Source organism: Struthio camelus, chromosome 4, assembly GCF_040807025.1.
Source record: "Struthio camelus isolate bStrCam1 chromosome 4, bStrCam1.hap1, whole genome shotgun sequence".
Classification (NCBI taxonomy): domain Eukaryota; kingdom Metazoa; phylum Chordata; class Aves; order Struthioniformes; family Struthionidae; genus Struthio; species Struthio camelus.
The window spans coordinates 22,361,709-22,378,873 of NC_090945.1; the positions used below are offsets into that span (position 1 = coordinate 22,361,709).

At 38.7% G+C, this 17,165-nt stretch overlaps 1 protein-coding gene and 1 long non-coding RNA gene across 3 annotated transcripts in view; one reads left to right on the plus strand and one right to left on the minus strand.

Annotated features, from left to right (window-relative positions):
* ARSJ (arylsulfatase family member J) overlaps positions 1 to 17,165 on the plus strand; it is a 219,623-nt gene that overhangs the window by 36,693 nt on the left and 165,765 nt on the right. The gene's annotated exons all lie outside the window — the stretch shown is intronic.
* Positions 8,233 to 17,165, minus strand: part of LOC104138030 (uncharacterized) — a 48,536-nt gene continuing 39,603 nt past the window's right edge. Inside the window, exon 5 of one of the 2 annotated variants that reach the window (XR_011140870.1) lies at positions 8,233 to 8,845. This is a non-coding gene — a long non-coding RNA (uncharacterized lncRNA). Of the gene's footprint in view, positions 8,846 to 16,456; positions 16,519 to 17,165 lie in introns of those variants that run through there. The other variant, XR_011140871.1, reaches the window with a different exon arrangement.

Consider the following 17,165-nt stretch of genomic DNA (forward strand, 5'->3'; position numbering starts at 1 on the left):
CAGGATGAGGAAATGTTATGTATAGGATACTGTGCTTTGTCCCTGTAACATGGAGAATCACTTTTTGTTACAGTATTGGTTATAAATACCTTGCAAGTGATTTACTGATATTAAATTATCTAGTTTCTTTCACTGTTGTGTATGTCGCAACCATATGATTATGGAACAGAACAGGTTTATGAAGCATTGTAAGTCACGCTAGTATACGTCAACAGTACTAATTTAACAGTAGTAAAACATGTCAAGCACTGAATAATGTCTATGAAATACAAGATAAATTCTTCTAGAAGCTGTTCTATCCTGATACTCAGCAATGCAGTTGGATTACTGTCTAATCATTTGACTGACATTTGTAATTAAAGCACTAAGTATAGACTAAGATTGTGCAAGCCCCTGCAACCCCCAACTCCTTTCAAAGTCCTGAATTAATAAGAAGGAAAAGCAATGCATGTATTAGTTCACACTTCTGCTCTATATGCTTAACCATTCCTCATTTGAAAGGAAAAAGGTTGGGAAAAGACTTCTCAAAATAAATGCCTCAAGCTTGGCGGTAGAAGGTGAGGCTATAGGTACAGGAACTGGTAGGAGGTTACCTTGGAAGATGTTCTGGTATCTCCTGTTGACTGTGGAGAGGGTGGTCCTTATTGCTTCCTTTATGAACTACTGCTCACTGAAACTATGTCATCTTTCTCAGTTAATAACAGCTGGCATATTTCCACATAACCTGATTTCTTGAGATGAGCACTCCTTTCTTTTTCAGTAGTTTGTGGCTGATTACTCTACCTGCAATAACCTATTTGTTATTTTAGGGATGGTGGTATCAGTCTCTACCACAAATCTATTTTGAAATTGAGAAATATTTCCAGCAGAAGTTTTGTTTGCAGCTATGTGTAAAGTTTGCTTCAACAAATTTTTCTGACTTTTCGAAAGAAAAAAAAAAAGAGAATAAATGATCAACTTCATTTATATTAGGAAATATGAAGCTCAGTAATGACAGAAGCAGCCTCATCTCTGTTGTGTTTTCTATTGTATTTTGCTTTATTCTTATCCAGTATCCTGAAGCTGTAAATATTATGTTTTCTGATGTTTTGGGGGGAAGAGTGTATGTGACTTGAGATTTGTTGTGCTAGATTTGACAGTTCTATAGACATTCAAATAAACATTGAAAAGGAAATTCATTATTGCCTAAAAATATTTTGAAAACAGAAAAGGAATACTTTAATGACAGATATTAACCTCTATGAGAAACTAATTTCTTATTTTTAAACCATTTGACTGACTGAATGTGTTACTAAAGTTTTAACACCTCTCTGCTTTTATTCAACTAGAAAAAGACCAGAGAGGATCAGAGTTGTTTTGTTTTAAAGCACCCAAGTTGAAAGGGGAAATCAAATGAATATATTTCTATTTGGGTTAAATCTACCTCATTGCCAAGAGCTTCAGGAAGGCAAATGTGCTACATGTACACTATTTTGGTGTAATTTTTGAGACATACATATGATGGGTGTTCAGGGTCCTCTGCCTAGGTGGTTAATTTCTCCCTCTACAAGTGCAAGATTTGAAAAGTGTGATAAGTGAAAGCGTGTAGAACAAAGTGCTTTGATACTGCATTGGGGTTTTTTGTCTGACAACAAAGCAACATATTCATTGTATACAAAGAATTTCTCTCACAGTTCTGGAAAAGCTCATTGTTTATTCATGAAGGAAGGTCAGTAAGGTCTGGCTATTGCAAGCATTTTTTTATTTCTTTCTAAAAGGGATGATTCTTGCCTCATGAAATAGAAAGATTCATAGGAAAACATGTGTGGCTTGCAGAAGGGAAAATGAATGGAGGATGCAAACAGTTTTGTGTTCAGTGGAATTTCAAATCAGAGCAGGTTGTATTTTCACTTGCGTTTTTTGTTCGTCATGACCACTGACATTAATATCGCTTGCATTTTGGTTCTCGTATCTGCGTTTAAACTGGCTATGGTTCTACCAAATACAGATATAAGCCTTTGCTTTGCAACTGGTAGGATTGGGTCCATAATCCTACCAATCCAAAAATCTGTAATGTGATTCTATTTGAATCTTCCAGGAAATAATTCCGGTGTAGAAACTGGCAACATTCCAGAGGAATGTGAAAAACAAAGACTGGAAATGAACACATTTTAAAAAAAAAAAAAAAAAAAGAAAATGTTGTTGGGGCAAGGGGAAGAAATTATACAGCAGAGACACTTCATGTGTTTTACAATTGGGAGTGCTAGTTCTTAAACCTCTTCTTTGAGAACGTGGCCCTGAGGTTACACAGACATTATCTGTATAGTTCGAATGACTGAGGAACACTGATTCCATCAAGTAGGAGTAGGAAGGAAGAGGTATCTGTAGGAGCTGCCATCATCTTGAGGCCACTTTGTGCACAATACAAACTAGTTTGTCGTTTGTGCCTCTGTGACTGTACACGTTGCCTTTTGGTTTGTGGCCAGTGTAATTTTGTAGCAGCCTGCCTTGGACAGCTTGCATCCTGTCTGTCTGTCTCTTTGTCGCTCCCCTCACCCCCTTTTTTTCCTCCAAACTAAGCTCTTTCTTATCTTGTATCTTTTCCTTGAAGAATTTAAAAACCTGTTAGTCCAATAATTTCATTAGAAGACAAGAAAGGGCCAGAACTAGTTCTAGTCCTACAGAAATGAGAATAAAATGGCAAAGTAAAAGAAATTTCAGCTCCTGACATCTCATCCTGATGAGTTTCCAGTGCACAATAATAAAATTTTCCCTTCTCAATTATTAATCCATTTAAGCAGCATTTCACAAGCATTATGGAGCATTATTATCTACTTTTAATAATTTGTTTCTAAGAACGTGTTAGAAGATTTCAGTGTTAAAGTCTACAAAATAAATGCTGGAGGGATTTTTTTTTTTTTCAAGGCAGCATTGAAGCCATTTTCTTAATGACATTGTTGGTGCAGCTGCCTCTGTTTTGATTTGGAGTTATTGTTCAGTGTAGCTGAGAGTGAACTGAGACACTGACAGTGTGGGAATATGCTTCAGAGACAGCGATATCAAGTGAGCTATTTGAGCTGGTTATCAATTGTTAATTGTCTACTGATCCTTAAACTAGATACCTAAACTGAAAAGGCCACTATCAGCAGCAGATGCAAATTATATGGATCCTGTAGGTGTGCAAGCCTCACAATATAAGTGAGATACTAAATTTTTTATTACCTATTTGAGCTTTCATATCTGGGTAGTTCTCCTAGTGTAGGCCTCTCAACCCAATGCTGTCTAATTTCACTCGTAACTAGAAGATAATGGAGTTTCAATTCAAGTGTTAACAGCTGCATGTTGACTAATTGTCCATATACGTATTTATTGTTGGGTTTTCTATGTTAAATACAGTTTCTCTAGCATAGCCTGATACAAAAATTGGACTTGGTGCTTACCATCAGAGCAGACTCTTTGCTACCCTGACATGAGTGTCTCCCTCGAGAACACCTTGCCTATCATTCTTCAGAACTCTCAGCCTGATGGTTCTGAATGCTGAGATGAGTTCAGAACTTATAACCGGTGCACTTCCATTTAGTTACTACCTATCACTTTCCTGATGTGGTATTTTATTTTCCAGGAGAAAGCTTAACACTTTCAAATTGCAGAAGAAAACAATAGATCCCATTTCGATATTGATCTTTCAAAGTAGCAGTGATTACAAGCCCAAGAGCTGAAAGGATTTTGTCTCTTTGGAGGTTCTGTGGCTGTAGCTGCTTAATGTCAAATGCCGAAGTACAAGAATTCCTCAGGCTGACCAGTCAAAAAGACTACTTGGGATTTGTTTCAGCCCAAAAATCTGCCTGGCTTATGCTCCCTCCACCCCCCCCCCCCCCCCCACCATAAGAGGAGTTATAAGAGATGTCTTCAGTCCCTGCTCTAGGGAAGTAACTGAAAAATCTTCAAGAAAACTTGCCAATCAGCTGCAAGGTCATCTTTCAGGTACTGTTCCTCATAAGTAATTTGCATTGGGGTAGGGAAGCTGAGTAGGCACCTGGAGACTTTAGTCAGGTTGGGGCTTTGAGGTAGGATGAAGTGGGTCTGGATGGGGCCTTTCTGCAATCAGTCTGAGATCCTCCCCGCAGTTGCAGTTGTCCTTGGAAGTACTGCTTTTCTCTATGAAAGAGAACTCTGCAGTGCACGTTGGGCATAAGAAAACATTTACCTCAAGTTCCATTTTTAAAATAGCCAAAACAAACTTCAGATTAATCATCCCCTCACAAACATCCATAGCAAATGTAATTAGTGCCCAAATAATAGTGATAATCATTGGGAAATATACTTAACCAAAGAGATGGAGAACTTGTAGATTATTTCCCTAAACTAGAAATTCTAGGTGCAGTTTCAGCTGTACTATTGTCAATACTCCAAGACAATACAATACTACTGTTGTTCGTGAAGGTTACCAGTACTGTTGTGGTTCAAGTCGTTATTGTTTGGTGAAGGAGTTATTTGTATTAAACACAATACAGATATTGTATTTAATGATCAAACTCCTTAGAATGTCACCTGCATAATATCAGTGCAATGAGACAATGGGTGTGTGTTTGGAGTTTGTAGTGCTAAGTTAGAGCAGTCCCTGGTTTATGTCCATATAAGCTTTCCTTGATTATTGTGTATGCAACAGAAAGGGCAAGAGTACCTACACCATGATGTTATTTCATGAAGAGATACAGTTCCTCTAAAATAAAGGTTTTCTTGTTTTTTGTTTTAACTAAATAAAAATTAAACTATTTATCTACATGTATGCCAGACTTTCTCGGACACTGATGTGCCAGGGTGGGGACTGTGAAAGCCTAGGAGAAGGGAAGGGGAGCAAAGGGAACACCTGCTGAAAGGGATGGATCAGGCTACAATCTCCGAAGCAACTATGTTAGGGTGGATTAAACTTCAGTAGATTGAGTCAGTCTCAAACTTTGAACGAGCCACCCTCAAACATAATTGTCTTGCTGCACAGGGTGGTGCTCTTTAGCAGTTCCCAAAGTGAAGGCATCAAATCAGATCATATTTTTTTGTGACATTACCCCTTAATCATTGTCCAAAATTTTTGTATTGGAGCCTCGCTTACCCCACAGTAGTCTGACATATGTGAGCCCAAATGCTGACGGTTTGGTATAGACCCTGCTGTGTTTGCATTGCGCAGATAACTGAGGACAGAATGATAAGCCTGTGATCCTTTTGGATGAGGTGGTACTTTTTTCCCCAAGTCACAGCACGAGCTGCTCTTTCCTGCAGCATGGAATTCCAACTGAAGAGCTGCCTTTCCTCATGGTGCCTTAGAAACCTGTACAGATAAATAAGCACATACCAGTTCCCTGAGTAACGACTTAATAGTAGTTTGACAAAGGCACTTCCCTAAACACATGGATATATTTGTGTTTTAGGGAAGCCCCAGATGATGCTTTGTGTTAGGCAGGAAAGGCTAGGATATAGTTTGGGTCTGCTTTCCTGAGGCTTATATGAGGCTTACGTATAAAAGCATTCAGTACTCTGGTGGCCACCAGCTGCCAGCCATTAACTGTAGCTCTATGTTAATAAAATTTTCAGTACTCAGTATTATATCATATCAACTTAATGTTTTTCTCTATCCCATCTATTATTATGATCTTTATCATCTGCCTCTCTGTTTTGAGGTGCAATTCTATGTTTAACAGGAAGCCAGCCTTTTATTTTCTGTAAAAATTCTTCATTTTATGCCTAATAGAAGACTGTTTTCAACTGTCTGGGATTCCAAATGTCAACTGCATCTGTCTTAGGAGTTGCCTTTAGTAGTCTTGCTTAATGGAACTGTAGCGCTTCCAGCAGTACTGTTGTTTTGCTTGATCCAGTATATCCACATGTCCCGTCTTTGGACACGAACCTTGATAGCGTAGCTAGGCGCTTAATCTCCCTGCATATGCTTTGAGATATGACATTTAGCTAGTAAAGGGAAGTTGTGTGTCTACTTTAGTTTGCCTGTTTTCATTATTTGTCTTATTGAATCAGCTGTATTTTCTGCTTGGCTGAAGAGGTTCCTCAACTCTTTGAGGATAAACCCAAACTCACCCAAGACCTTCTGGCTGTGGTATCGTTATCCATATATCAGTGCTGAGGGGAAATCTCAATGGGGCACAAGCACGTCTTATTCCTGGTCTTGTGCTATTTCATGCATCCGTGCAAAGCTTCCCCCTAGGATACCCGATGGCACCTCGGTTTGCTTTACAACCCTGTAAGTGGTGTTCGTGATTTAGCGCTTGATGTCCCCAACATGATTTTTCACTGAATGTCTCTGTACTTCTGTTTCTGTTTTATCATTCTATAATGTCCATGCTGAATCAGTGCACGTCTTCGCAGCCTCTTCTGTGTTTAAATGGTGACAAGAGGGCTCTTATTGCTTTATAGAATTCACAGAATCGGGTAGATTCTTCTTGGTGCTAACTCATAGCCATTTTTATCCTCAGTTAGAAATGGGACCTTCAGTACGAAGCTTACATCTTATCTTTAATGCATGCACTTTTGAGGAGGACTACTGGGTGTGGTGTTCATTGCTTCCTTGGGCTTCATTAGAAAGTAGCAGTTACTATATAGGGTGTGGGTGGGTTTTTTTTTTTTTTTTGGTGTGTGTGTCAGCTTTCCAAACTCTTAGTCTGTACAGCCTGCACTGTTCTTTTTCTCTGCTAATTAGCATATTGTCGCCCTTCCTTCATCAGAATAGGTAGATATTTCTCACCAATTCCAATTTTAAAATAAGCAGACACCTTCCACAAGTCTTACACTGACACCTCTGTGACTTAAGATACTTTGCTAAAAGCCTTTTAAAATGTGGTAGTACTTTGTTCTTATCAACAAAAGCTGCAGAACTGTACCTTTTGAAGAGGGATAAGTACCAGTCTGCTAATTGCCTTCCTTTCTCCTTTGATCTTTCTTTGACCAGTTTAGTTTTGAACGGTGCAGGACTTTTCTGAATTCAGAAATGAAAGGAGGCATCTTCTAATAAGTCCTAATACTCTGCATAATTCTTCTTCCCCTAAGAAGCCGATTGGTAGCTCAGCTGAACAAATGTGTTTAAAAACACAGTATGGGTCATCTAAACAGTAAAACAGCTGGATATCAGGAAACAAGTTCTTTTGCATGTTTCTTTCCTAGGGAAAAAAAAAACTTTAAAAGTTAGGACTGACTTCACATAGACTTGTGTGTGAGAGAGTTTGTAGTTCATTAAATAGCATATCCTGTTCTGTTTGCACCCTTGGTGTTGAGGATGCAGGCCATCAATGGGTTCTACTAAGACGCTATTGACCAGCTTGCTTTGGCATGAGAGTGTACAATAAAAATGAAGTTGCACATTTGCTGACAGATGCACTTCCAATCATTCATCTGATCTGAAGAGGCACTGAATCAATAGAATAAAAATCCCACAGCTACCTCACTGCAAACAGCTATGCCCTTCAGAATGATACCTTTGTCCTTCTGTGTTCATTCAAGTGCTTTAGGAAAATGATAGCCTGAGCGTTAAAATAGCACAAAGCATCCAACCCCGCAGAGAAAGGGGGGGGGGAAAAAAACAGATTTAACATAAAATGATACAGCACTGTTTTCTTCTTGTATCCTTTTGTCTTTCATTTCAAACTTTTATTTGGGAAGCTATTCTTTCTCTGGTTGTGCCGTTGTGTTTAACTGTGCTTATGCTCAGTTTTGTGTCCTGTACGTTAAATTCAAATCCACTTACATGCAAATTCCTTCCCTACTGCGATTACAGAAATAAACAATACACTTCAGATACCATCAGCAATTATACGTGAAAACATCAGAGCTTACATCTCAGAGACTGATGTTGTTAAATCACTGCCTGGTCCCACTGAAAAAGCATGTAAGCTGTAAAACAGGTGCATAGGTTGGAATTTATTTCTACGAGGTTCAGCACCTTGATGCCTTTTATCGTTTATTTAAATGATGCATGAGTTAATAAATAAATTCTAGATCTATGAGTTGAGTAACTATTTTGATTCTAGTCCTATACTAGTCTCTTTGTAGCAAGTTTTTATCTAAGCCCACTGAATTTTGACATGCAACTGTTTTGCAGCTGAGTTTTAATTAACAAATGAAGAGATTGAAAGCTGTTTCATACCTAACTTACTATAAATCCCAAATCATAAGCACAAACATAAATATCGGAATAAAAAGGCAGAAACAAAGAAAGTCTTTTATTCATGCATCTGACATGTGAAAGGCAATTCTAGGGTTACTGTTCTGGAATCCAATGAGGAGTAACACTTTGCTCTGTGATGTCTTCTACAGAAACAGGGAACACAAGTTTGACAGGTAAACAGTTGTTTTGCACAATTCCTAAGTGATTGACAACAGACGTTCAGTATAAAACTGAGCAAAACTGGGTGCAACTTCCTTTGAAAATAATTATCCCTTGCCTCACAATAGGCAATAGTTATCCAGTACAGTAACAATTTCCACTGAGTGGATATTGCTGAGTGATATGCCACAATGATGTTTTTGTGCATTTTACTAATCTATGTATTATAAGTATCAAATCCATATTGCATGTTAATAATAGCACTTAATAGTTTATCATTTTAAATGGGATTTGCAAGTGTGTCAGATTTCTTACATGTGTTTAAAAAAAAAAAGCACTAGTGAGATTGTAAGTGCATAGACAGGTGAGTGCTTGCACTTTACATCAGTGAAATGTGTACCTATTACTGAAGACTAATCTACTTCTCATGTTGGTCCCGTGCATTAAGCATTCTTGGTTATTTAAGTGTTAACAACAGTGTCAGTCATCTTCACAGAGTAGGCTCCTTGGAGTTCCTTTCTTGGGTATCATTTAATGCCCCTAAAAACGTAGAATGCATAGGTTATCATGTTAAAAAAACGTAGAATGCATAGGTTATCATGTTAAAAGCACCTATATACTGACAGTATTACCTAACAATCTGAAGTAAATCACCATTTCCCATTCTGTGGTGCAGCCAGCATATCTATAGTGGGGGTGATACCGTCCCCTCCAGCATGAGTACCATGGCGCAGTAACTCTTTAAAAGAATGGTATGGCACCTGGTAAAAATCTTTGTTCCTATGACAACATGCATTTGTATATGCTACTCTTCTTATAAGATAAAGTCTATAGATCAGACTCTAATCAGTGAAATTGATGCAAGAATGAAAATAGTACTACTTACCATAGCATCACTTGCATGAGTTCCTAGTTGTAATATTTAAGCACATATTGTTTTCATACTTCTCTCTTTCTGCCTATTTGTGTGTGTGTGAGAGAAGCATAGAACTAGAATTAAGTGATTATCTAACATGTATAACGTATGATGGTGCTAATGGGATTTAAGCTGTAAACACAGTTTGTATGGTTGCTTTGATCGAAGTCTTGTTTCCATTGTTAAATGATGGAGTCGAACAAATGAAATGCCAGCCTCTACTCTTGCTATTCTGCTGTCTGTTACGGTAACGCACCTTTTCAATTTTATAGCTAATATCTACATTTCTCATTCTGAAATAGTGGACAGTGGTTCATCCTAAACTGTACCTAAGTTGGAAAATTCAGAAATTTGTTTTTTCTTATTGCAGCAGTGTGACAGTAAGTTAATGTTTATCCCTGCTATTTTGTTACGCTGCCTTGAGACATTTCTCTTGTGAAGTGTCTACACATTTCTGTGCTTTTCCTAAATAACTCTTCAGAATACTACATCACTGTCCCAAGGAGCAATATTTTGCTACTTGGCTATACAGTCTGATTTTTTTGTTGCAGTGAGACACAAAAAGACATTGAGTCTAGTACTTAAACTACCACACTCCCCAAGATTCCTTGTCTTACGTTTTGTCTGAGCCACTTTCAGACAAACATTTGGCACAGTAGGAAAATACGTTGCTGATCCTTGTGTCCAGCTGTGAACAGAGACAAAATTTATGTGCATTTGAAGTTGCAGCAAATAGATTTGGCACTGCCATTTCACAGGGTGTTTGCTTAGTAGTATGGGTAATGAAAAAGGAGAAGTAGCATGATGGTATTTTGCTAGTCCTGTTTTCAAAGTAATTTTCAAGAAAGGCTGTGTTTATTGTGACCAGTAGGGTACAAATATATGTATAAGTTAGTGGCATAGAAGTGGAACAGCCCAGACTTATGTAACTTTTGGATGAAGATTCAGTTGTCCTGGCTGCTGCTTTTGTTCTTTCTGGGTTAATTTTTTCATTACTGTTGTTGACGTTTAGGTGAAGATGAAATGGTAAGTTGGAGTAGGTTTGCTGGTATTCTTCTGTACTGGACAAGGCAGTAGACACGTGCATCCTGTAACACATTTGACTTTTGTAGTCTTCACAGTGCTAATGCTGAGCAAGGGCTAGAAGAGGCAGACATCAGGAGAATGAACAGAAATCAGCTTAGAGAATGAAGAGGCTGGAGGTGGTTCAGGTCACTGATGGCTATTGATCTGATAGAGCAGGAGAACAGAAGCTTTAAGCTATGAGTCTGGAGAACTCATCTTGAATATAGTGATGAGAAGAAGAGGGTTAACTGGTGAGGCTGTTTGATCTTGCAGTCTGGTAGCAGGCAGAGTACAATAGAAAAGGGGTAAGATGTTTTAAACTCCTTTCTCCATGTAATTGTAAATAACAACAAACACCACTAACTGGCAACCCTTTCTGCAGCAATGTTTCCAGGCTGGCTGCTGACTGAGCTTCCTCCCCAGAGGTTTGTGCAACTCGTGAAATACAGTGATTGGTGCCATTTGAAACACAATGTCACTAAAGAGTTTCTTAGTAGATGCAGGGTTTTCTTGTGTTACCTTGCGAACTGTGTGAATAAGTGACCCTTGCATCAGTCTTATGTTCTGTAACGGCACCACTCACAAAAATGCAATGATGTTAGAGATCCTGTTCTAAGTTCTTGACCTCTGGTACTACTATTAGAGCACCTTTCATTGACTTGTCATTAGAAGCAGCTTAGGGGTGCCTCGCTTCATGTGCTGTAACACTGCCTTGAAAATATCCACATTCCAGAGGGTCCTCTACACCTGGGATTGAACTGGCAGGACTCCAGTCAGAGCAGCCAAATCTGGGATTTGTTTTCATTAAGGAGTGGGAAGACTGGGAGGAGAAGAGGGGTTGTTTTAGTTGGCAGGTGATCTGACTGTTATGTCTTCTCACAGGAGAGATGATTCCTGAAAGAAATGATCCTGAAGCAGTAGAGAACATAAATATACAAAGGCTGATCAATTTGCATATAAGCAATACTGAGCAGGAACAGTAGTTAAAAGGACTTTCCTGTGAACTGTAGAGCAAAGAAATTTTTTTTTGTGAATTGGAGATGCTCTTTTTATAACAAGGGTTACTTCATTCAGGGCAAAACGTCTTATCACTTGGTTTAAAAAAGGTTTGTGTTGGGGATACGATCTACTTTCAGGTTTGCCAACTAGTTAATAAAATGCGACATCCCTCTGGAGATAAAATGTACTATGATATAACTATAGTTCTGTAGAAATATATGGTACGTCTTTAAATAATTTAAGAAACTGATTGAAAGAAGGTATGTCCTGATGGCCATATTTATTTCAGACGCATCTATTTTTAAAAAATCAAAATAGCACGCAATCCTACTCTTTGAAACTGAAGCAGTAGAAGGTGCATCAGGTATTATTAGAAATACATTAGGAGAGAGTACAAGAAATTGTCTTATGAAACAGCATCAGGCTAAATTGGGAGTATCGGGCTGGTGATCTTTCAAGGGTTGGGGAGTATGCACTTACTTGTTTATAATGGACAAATGGAAAATTAAGTGGGATTCTGAGTATTTGGGAAATTCTAATTGAGGTGAATTTGACCTGAAATCAAACCTTAATGACATCTTTTTGACTAATGGCACTGGTGTCATAATACCTACAGCAAAACTGTTACAGGTAATGAATTTACAACATGACATTCTGTAGTACCACCATAAAGTGCTCTCCAGGGCTTAGAATATTATTTCCCCCAAAAGTTTAACCTGGAATTCTTCCTTTCTTCTGTAATGTATCTGTAAGATTAATGGTTTTTAGGTATTTTCACTAAATCATTTCCAATTCCTACCTATAACTTCAGCACAGAGGAATGTACTTCTAGTTGTTGCTTTTCATAGAAAAATGAGCGAGTGAAATGTGAGTCTTGAAGGAGAGAGAGGCCCAACCTTCCAACCTCATCGCAGGCTCTTCCTCCTTCATTTTGTTATTTTTGTGCCAACAAGATTACTTAATCATTAAGTGAATCTGTTGATTTAAGACAATCCTTTTTCAGTTCACTATCAGATAATGTTAGCACTATTCTTCAGTAGGTAGCACTATGCCTTCCATGTGCTCTGCTGGCCCTTAAAAAGGAGGTTAGGAAGAATACACTATTTGCCAGTGTTAAAGCTCAACATCTTAAAGATCATTGGACCTTTTCTACCCCTAATATGAAAAACTGGAATTTGACATTTCACAGAGGACTAGTTTACTGGCAAAATTACTTTCTATCTCAAAACATAACAGGGCTGCACATGTGTAGTCGAGACTTGTTAGAGTTTGGAAGCTAAATTCTGCTAATGTTGTATGTGCTGTGTATGCCACAGCCCAGGACTGCAGTCATTAAGAAATTCTTTCCTGCAATTTAATCTCCTGGGCGGAGGTGATTGTGGCACTGATTGTTATGGGAACCCCAGGAATCAGATTGTGTCAGTAACTGAAGACTCTATTGTGGTGTAGGTACAAGGGAGCAAAACCAAGTGTAACCCTCAGTATTTCATCTTTGGCTTTGCAGCATTAACATTCCTTTCACTGCTTTCTGGCAGTAATACATTTTTATTCTTAGGTGTGTACCTGTTCCACTCTATCATTAGTATATTAAGGAAAATAATTGAGAGAAAATGAAGGGAATTAGTGCAAAATATCAGGAAGTCAAAAGATGAAGAAAAAAGGAAAAAGTGGCTGAGATGCTTCCATTTTATTATCAATGTCAATCACTTTTTTATTGATTCTTTGTGGCGCTGTTAATATCAGGAAGCTGGTGCCAAAAAGCAGCCTTTTCCAAAGGGAGAAACAAAACAGATTCTTGAGTAGGCAGGTCACAGGGATTTGTCATAGTTGGTGAAGTAAGATTATCTTCCATGAGATCTTCCTAAAGAAAATTTTCTAACTGGGTGTGTAACCCCAAATGATGGATGACACTTAGCGATTGTTTTTTGCTGTCCTGCCCATTACTTCTAGTACTATGTTCCCTACAGCCTTGTGTGCAGTGCGACAGTCTAAATCCTGACTAATCCAATAATAATCCATAATAAGTAAAATTATTAAATATACAAAGTTTAAAATTATGTCTAAAGGCAATTGACTAGCTTTGCTTTTATAGGTAGGAATTTGAATGGAGATTTTCTGTCCCTACATTTGTATGTAGAACAAACTGAAAACAAGTTTGATGGTCCTGAAGTTATGAGCATCCTCCAAATGCTTACTATGAGCACAGAAAACATCCCACTGTGGTATTTATAGACAAAAACCTAGTAGGAATAATCCATTGGAAAATATTAAAGATTCCAACTATAAATGAAGCTGGGTTTTAACTGCAGGTGAATTTTCCCACTGAAATAATATGTGGATAGATTTTTCTGTTACTTTTTTTGAATTGGCAGTTGATGCCTAATCATAAGATGTTTCAACGCCAAACGTAGTTTGATGTTGCTTCATGAGATTCTGTAGCCTGTGCTATATGGGAGGTCATGTTGTACTTTTTCTTCCTCCAGACCCATGAACGACAGGGGGGGGAAAAACTGGAATTAAATTTAAGGTAAGAATGGTGCCCATAAAGTCTGAGATGCTAGGAGTTAAGAAGCATCATGAAGTCAGACATGCTCAAAATTCAGGAGTGTATTTTTGCATAGAATTCCAGAATTTATAGGTACATGATCCCATTTATCTAGTAAGGTATTAGAATATATAGGAGCTGTATCACTTACCTCTTTTGCTTTGATTTCCTTTGATATAAATACAATCTTATATATATTTAAAAGACTAGTTTAATGACTTATGCAAATACAAGTGATGCTGCGAGCTATTCAAAAGGAAAGAAGAATGAAGTTTGGAAGTCAAAATAGCGTAGCAACAGGCAAAGGTAACGCAGGACATCAACACCAGCTGCAGAGGTACAAGCTGGTCTTGCTTGCCAGCTAGGTACAAGTGAGCTTCAGCCTGAAAGCTGTTTCCCTTGCATTAGTAAGCTTGCCCTGCTGTTCAGGCCTGCCATCCTGATACCGTGAAGCTGGACTCTGCAAACTCTTATCCAGTGCTTGTTTGTGAGCTGGCTGATTGCACAGGGAAAAGAGTGTCTTGGCGAGCTCCGACTACTTCCTTGCAGTGTCACAAGGAAAGAGTGGGTGCAGAAACCTCTGTGTTCCTCAGTCAGCCGCACGGATAAGAACTGTAGTAAGGAAGATTAATGTGCTGCAGAGGCCTGAGTTCTTTTTGTGTATATTAACTCTTCTCTGGAAATTTCTAATTTGATTTCTTTATTTTGAGCTCTTTATTATTAATAAAGATTGAAAACCTTTGGACTTCCTTCCTCTGCTATTTATCTTTCAGTATCTAATATGCTTATAGAGCTGAAGTATCTCTCATCCCTAAATATGTCCTGTTTTGTAATTCAAAGAAAATAAATATCTACTGTTTGCGTTAGCCTGGCCTTCAAAAGAACTTGTGAGCCACAGATTTTATTCAGATTCTAAATGGCTACTTAGCTTTTATTAGATAATTAAATTGTGACTCATGATGTTAGCTTTCCACAACCATCACCTGAAAACATACATACACAGTTCTTTTTAATTTTTTTAAGCTACCAAAATAATTGGAATTGTTCCTCTGAGTGGTATGTGGCTCTCTTTTGTATCCCTCTGTTACTACCCTGCATTGTATTCTGTTATGCTATTGTATCCAGTTGAACTCGAAGGAATACATTATGCAAATCTCTGACCGCTTCTTGTGTATCAGCAAGAGAGATCTCTGAAACGTAAGCACTACTGCAGTTACTGGTTAAAGTCAGACAGTGTCAAACACTAGCATAGTCTACCCTTTGTGAGAGGAAAGGATGTTGTGAACAGTATGGAGCCATAACTACTAGCCTATCCTTAACAATGCAACATAATTAAAAATTGCTGATTCTAATGAGCTATCAGCAGTTTCTGGTGGCCAAAAGAGGTAAGGTTCTTGGAGGAACTGAAAGGATACTGTAATACACACATAGTGGTGTTGAGGAGGGAGGGAAACTAACGGGGAGTCAAAAGGACAGTCGGAGACTGCGGGGAAGGTAGTATATTTTAGAGGCAAACAAAAACCCTACCATACTAGCCTGATTTTGCCCTGTTTCCTATCTCTGGACAGGGACAAAAGAAAGAATGGGTGTCATTAGGCAGAGAAACATAACTGCAAGGTCAGACAACCAGAGTCAGAGGAGAGATGGCTGGCAGGCCTGCACGTGAGTGCAGCAAAGTAAAAAGGGTTAGTGTGGGGAAAGGAGAGAGGCAACGGCAGGGCTGTGCAACATGTTAGAGTTGAAATCACTGTTGGCTAGGACAGGCCTACTTGATCTCAGCTTCATAGTGGCTTGAGGAAGAAGACAGGACCCAGAAGAATTGTACACTTGAGCTTGCCTGAAACTCAGTTTGAGCCCTCTGTGAGGGCTCTGATTAGGGGATTATGTAGAGACTAGAGAATGAATCAGTGCTTTTTAATTGCAGGCAGGCAAATCACATTCCTTCTGTTTAGTTCTTCACCCAAGCTGACATGCTTGATGTTCAGGTTTGAGAACGGTGCAGTTAGCGATGTTGTTCTAACAACTGGATGTTGTTAGAACCCACAGCTTGATTTGATTTTAGGAGAACACAGCTGCCAAGCTATTGCGCGATGGTATATCATTTATCATGTAGCACCTTAGACAGATATTTCAGATGATGCTGTCTTTGCCAGATAGTCAAGTAATGTCTGAGTTCTCTGATCTGGCCAGGTAAAGTAAAACACTTTGGTTGCTGTTGCTGCAACACATTACAGTTTAGACTTGATTGTAATTAAACACTTTGTTACAGCCTTGTGGTTGCTACCCTCCTTGATGTCAGGGTGAGATAATTTGGGAAGGAGTTACTATTCTTCATTGTAACCTTCATACACCTTCATACAGAAGTATAGCTGTTATATGGGACATGAGATCAAATATCGAGGTCTGGCTGTATTCCCCACCACAGAGTTGGATGAGACTTGGATACGTGTTCTCCTGCTCCCCTGCAGTGCTCTAACTTCCATGCATTCTGTAGTGCCTTCTGGACAACTGGGAGATCAGACCTATAGCAGGTGGCATTGATCTCATCAGCCCTGCTGCCTACAGACTGATACAGAGATTTAGGGATATGAAGGCCTCGCTTTTGTCTTACGGTTGAACCATTGTACGCAGCCTTACAGCCTATGTTCTTTCTGTCCTGTGTTCGTCCTGTCCTTATGCTCCATATCCCTGCAGATAGGAAAGAGTGAAAGGACTGAATAAGGATATGCATGACAAATACACTGGGCTGTATTTAGAACTGAAGTGGGATAAAACACTCCTGCAGCAGAAAGCAAGGGAAGGAAGGGATTTGTGACTTCCAGGGGCTAGCTCCCTGCCTCATCCCAGGCTGGACAATATATCTGAGTCAAATCTGTATTAGGCAGGCCATTGAGAATACTGTTCTCTGTGAACTTGCTGAGGTTGCAAGATTCAAAAGTCTAAAAATGTTATTTCTGTCTCAGTGATCATAAAGTTTGATGTGACTTTCAAAAGGGGAGGGGAAAAAAAGGCAACTTGAGCTTCTAGCTGATGTTCTGGGGTGATTTCCTCACTACTACCGATGCTGAAAAATGGTCAAAATCCCCTAAACTGCAGGAATATATGTCATATTGAAAATGATTTGGACATATATGCCTTCTGTGCATATTTATTGATTTATTGTCAGGTACTAGTTAGGCCCTAACCAGCACCGACTGAAAAAGAATCGTATGTGGTTTTTCAGCTACTTGGATGATGATGCAGAAATCCAAACTAGAGTTTCTATAGATGGAGTAGAATATGTTCATAAGAAATTTGTAGCGAGCGTGTACTTTGTAATGAACTGATTCATCACT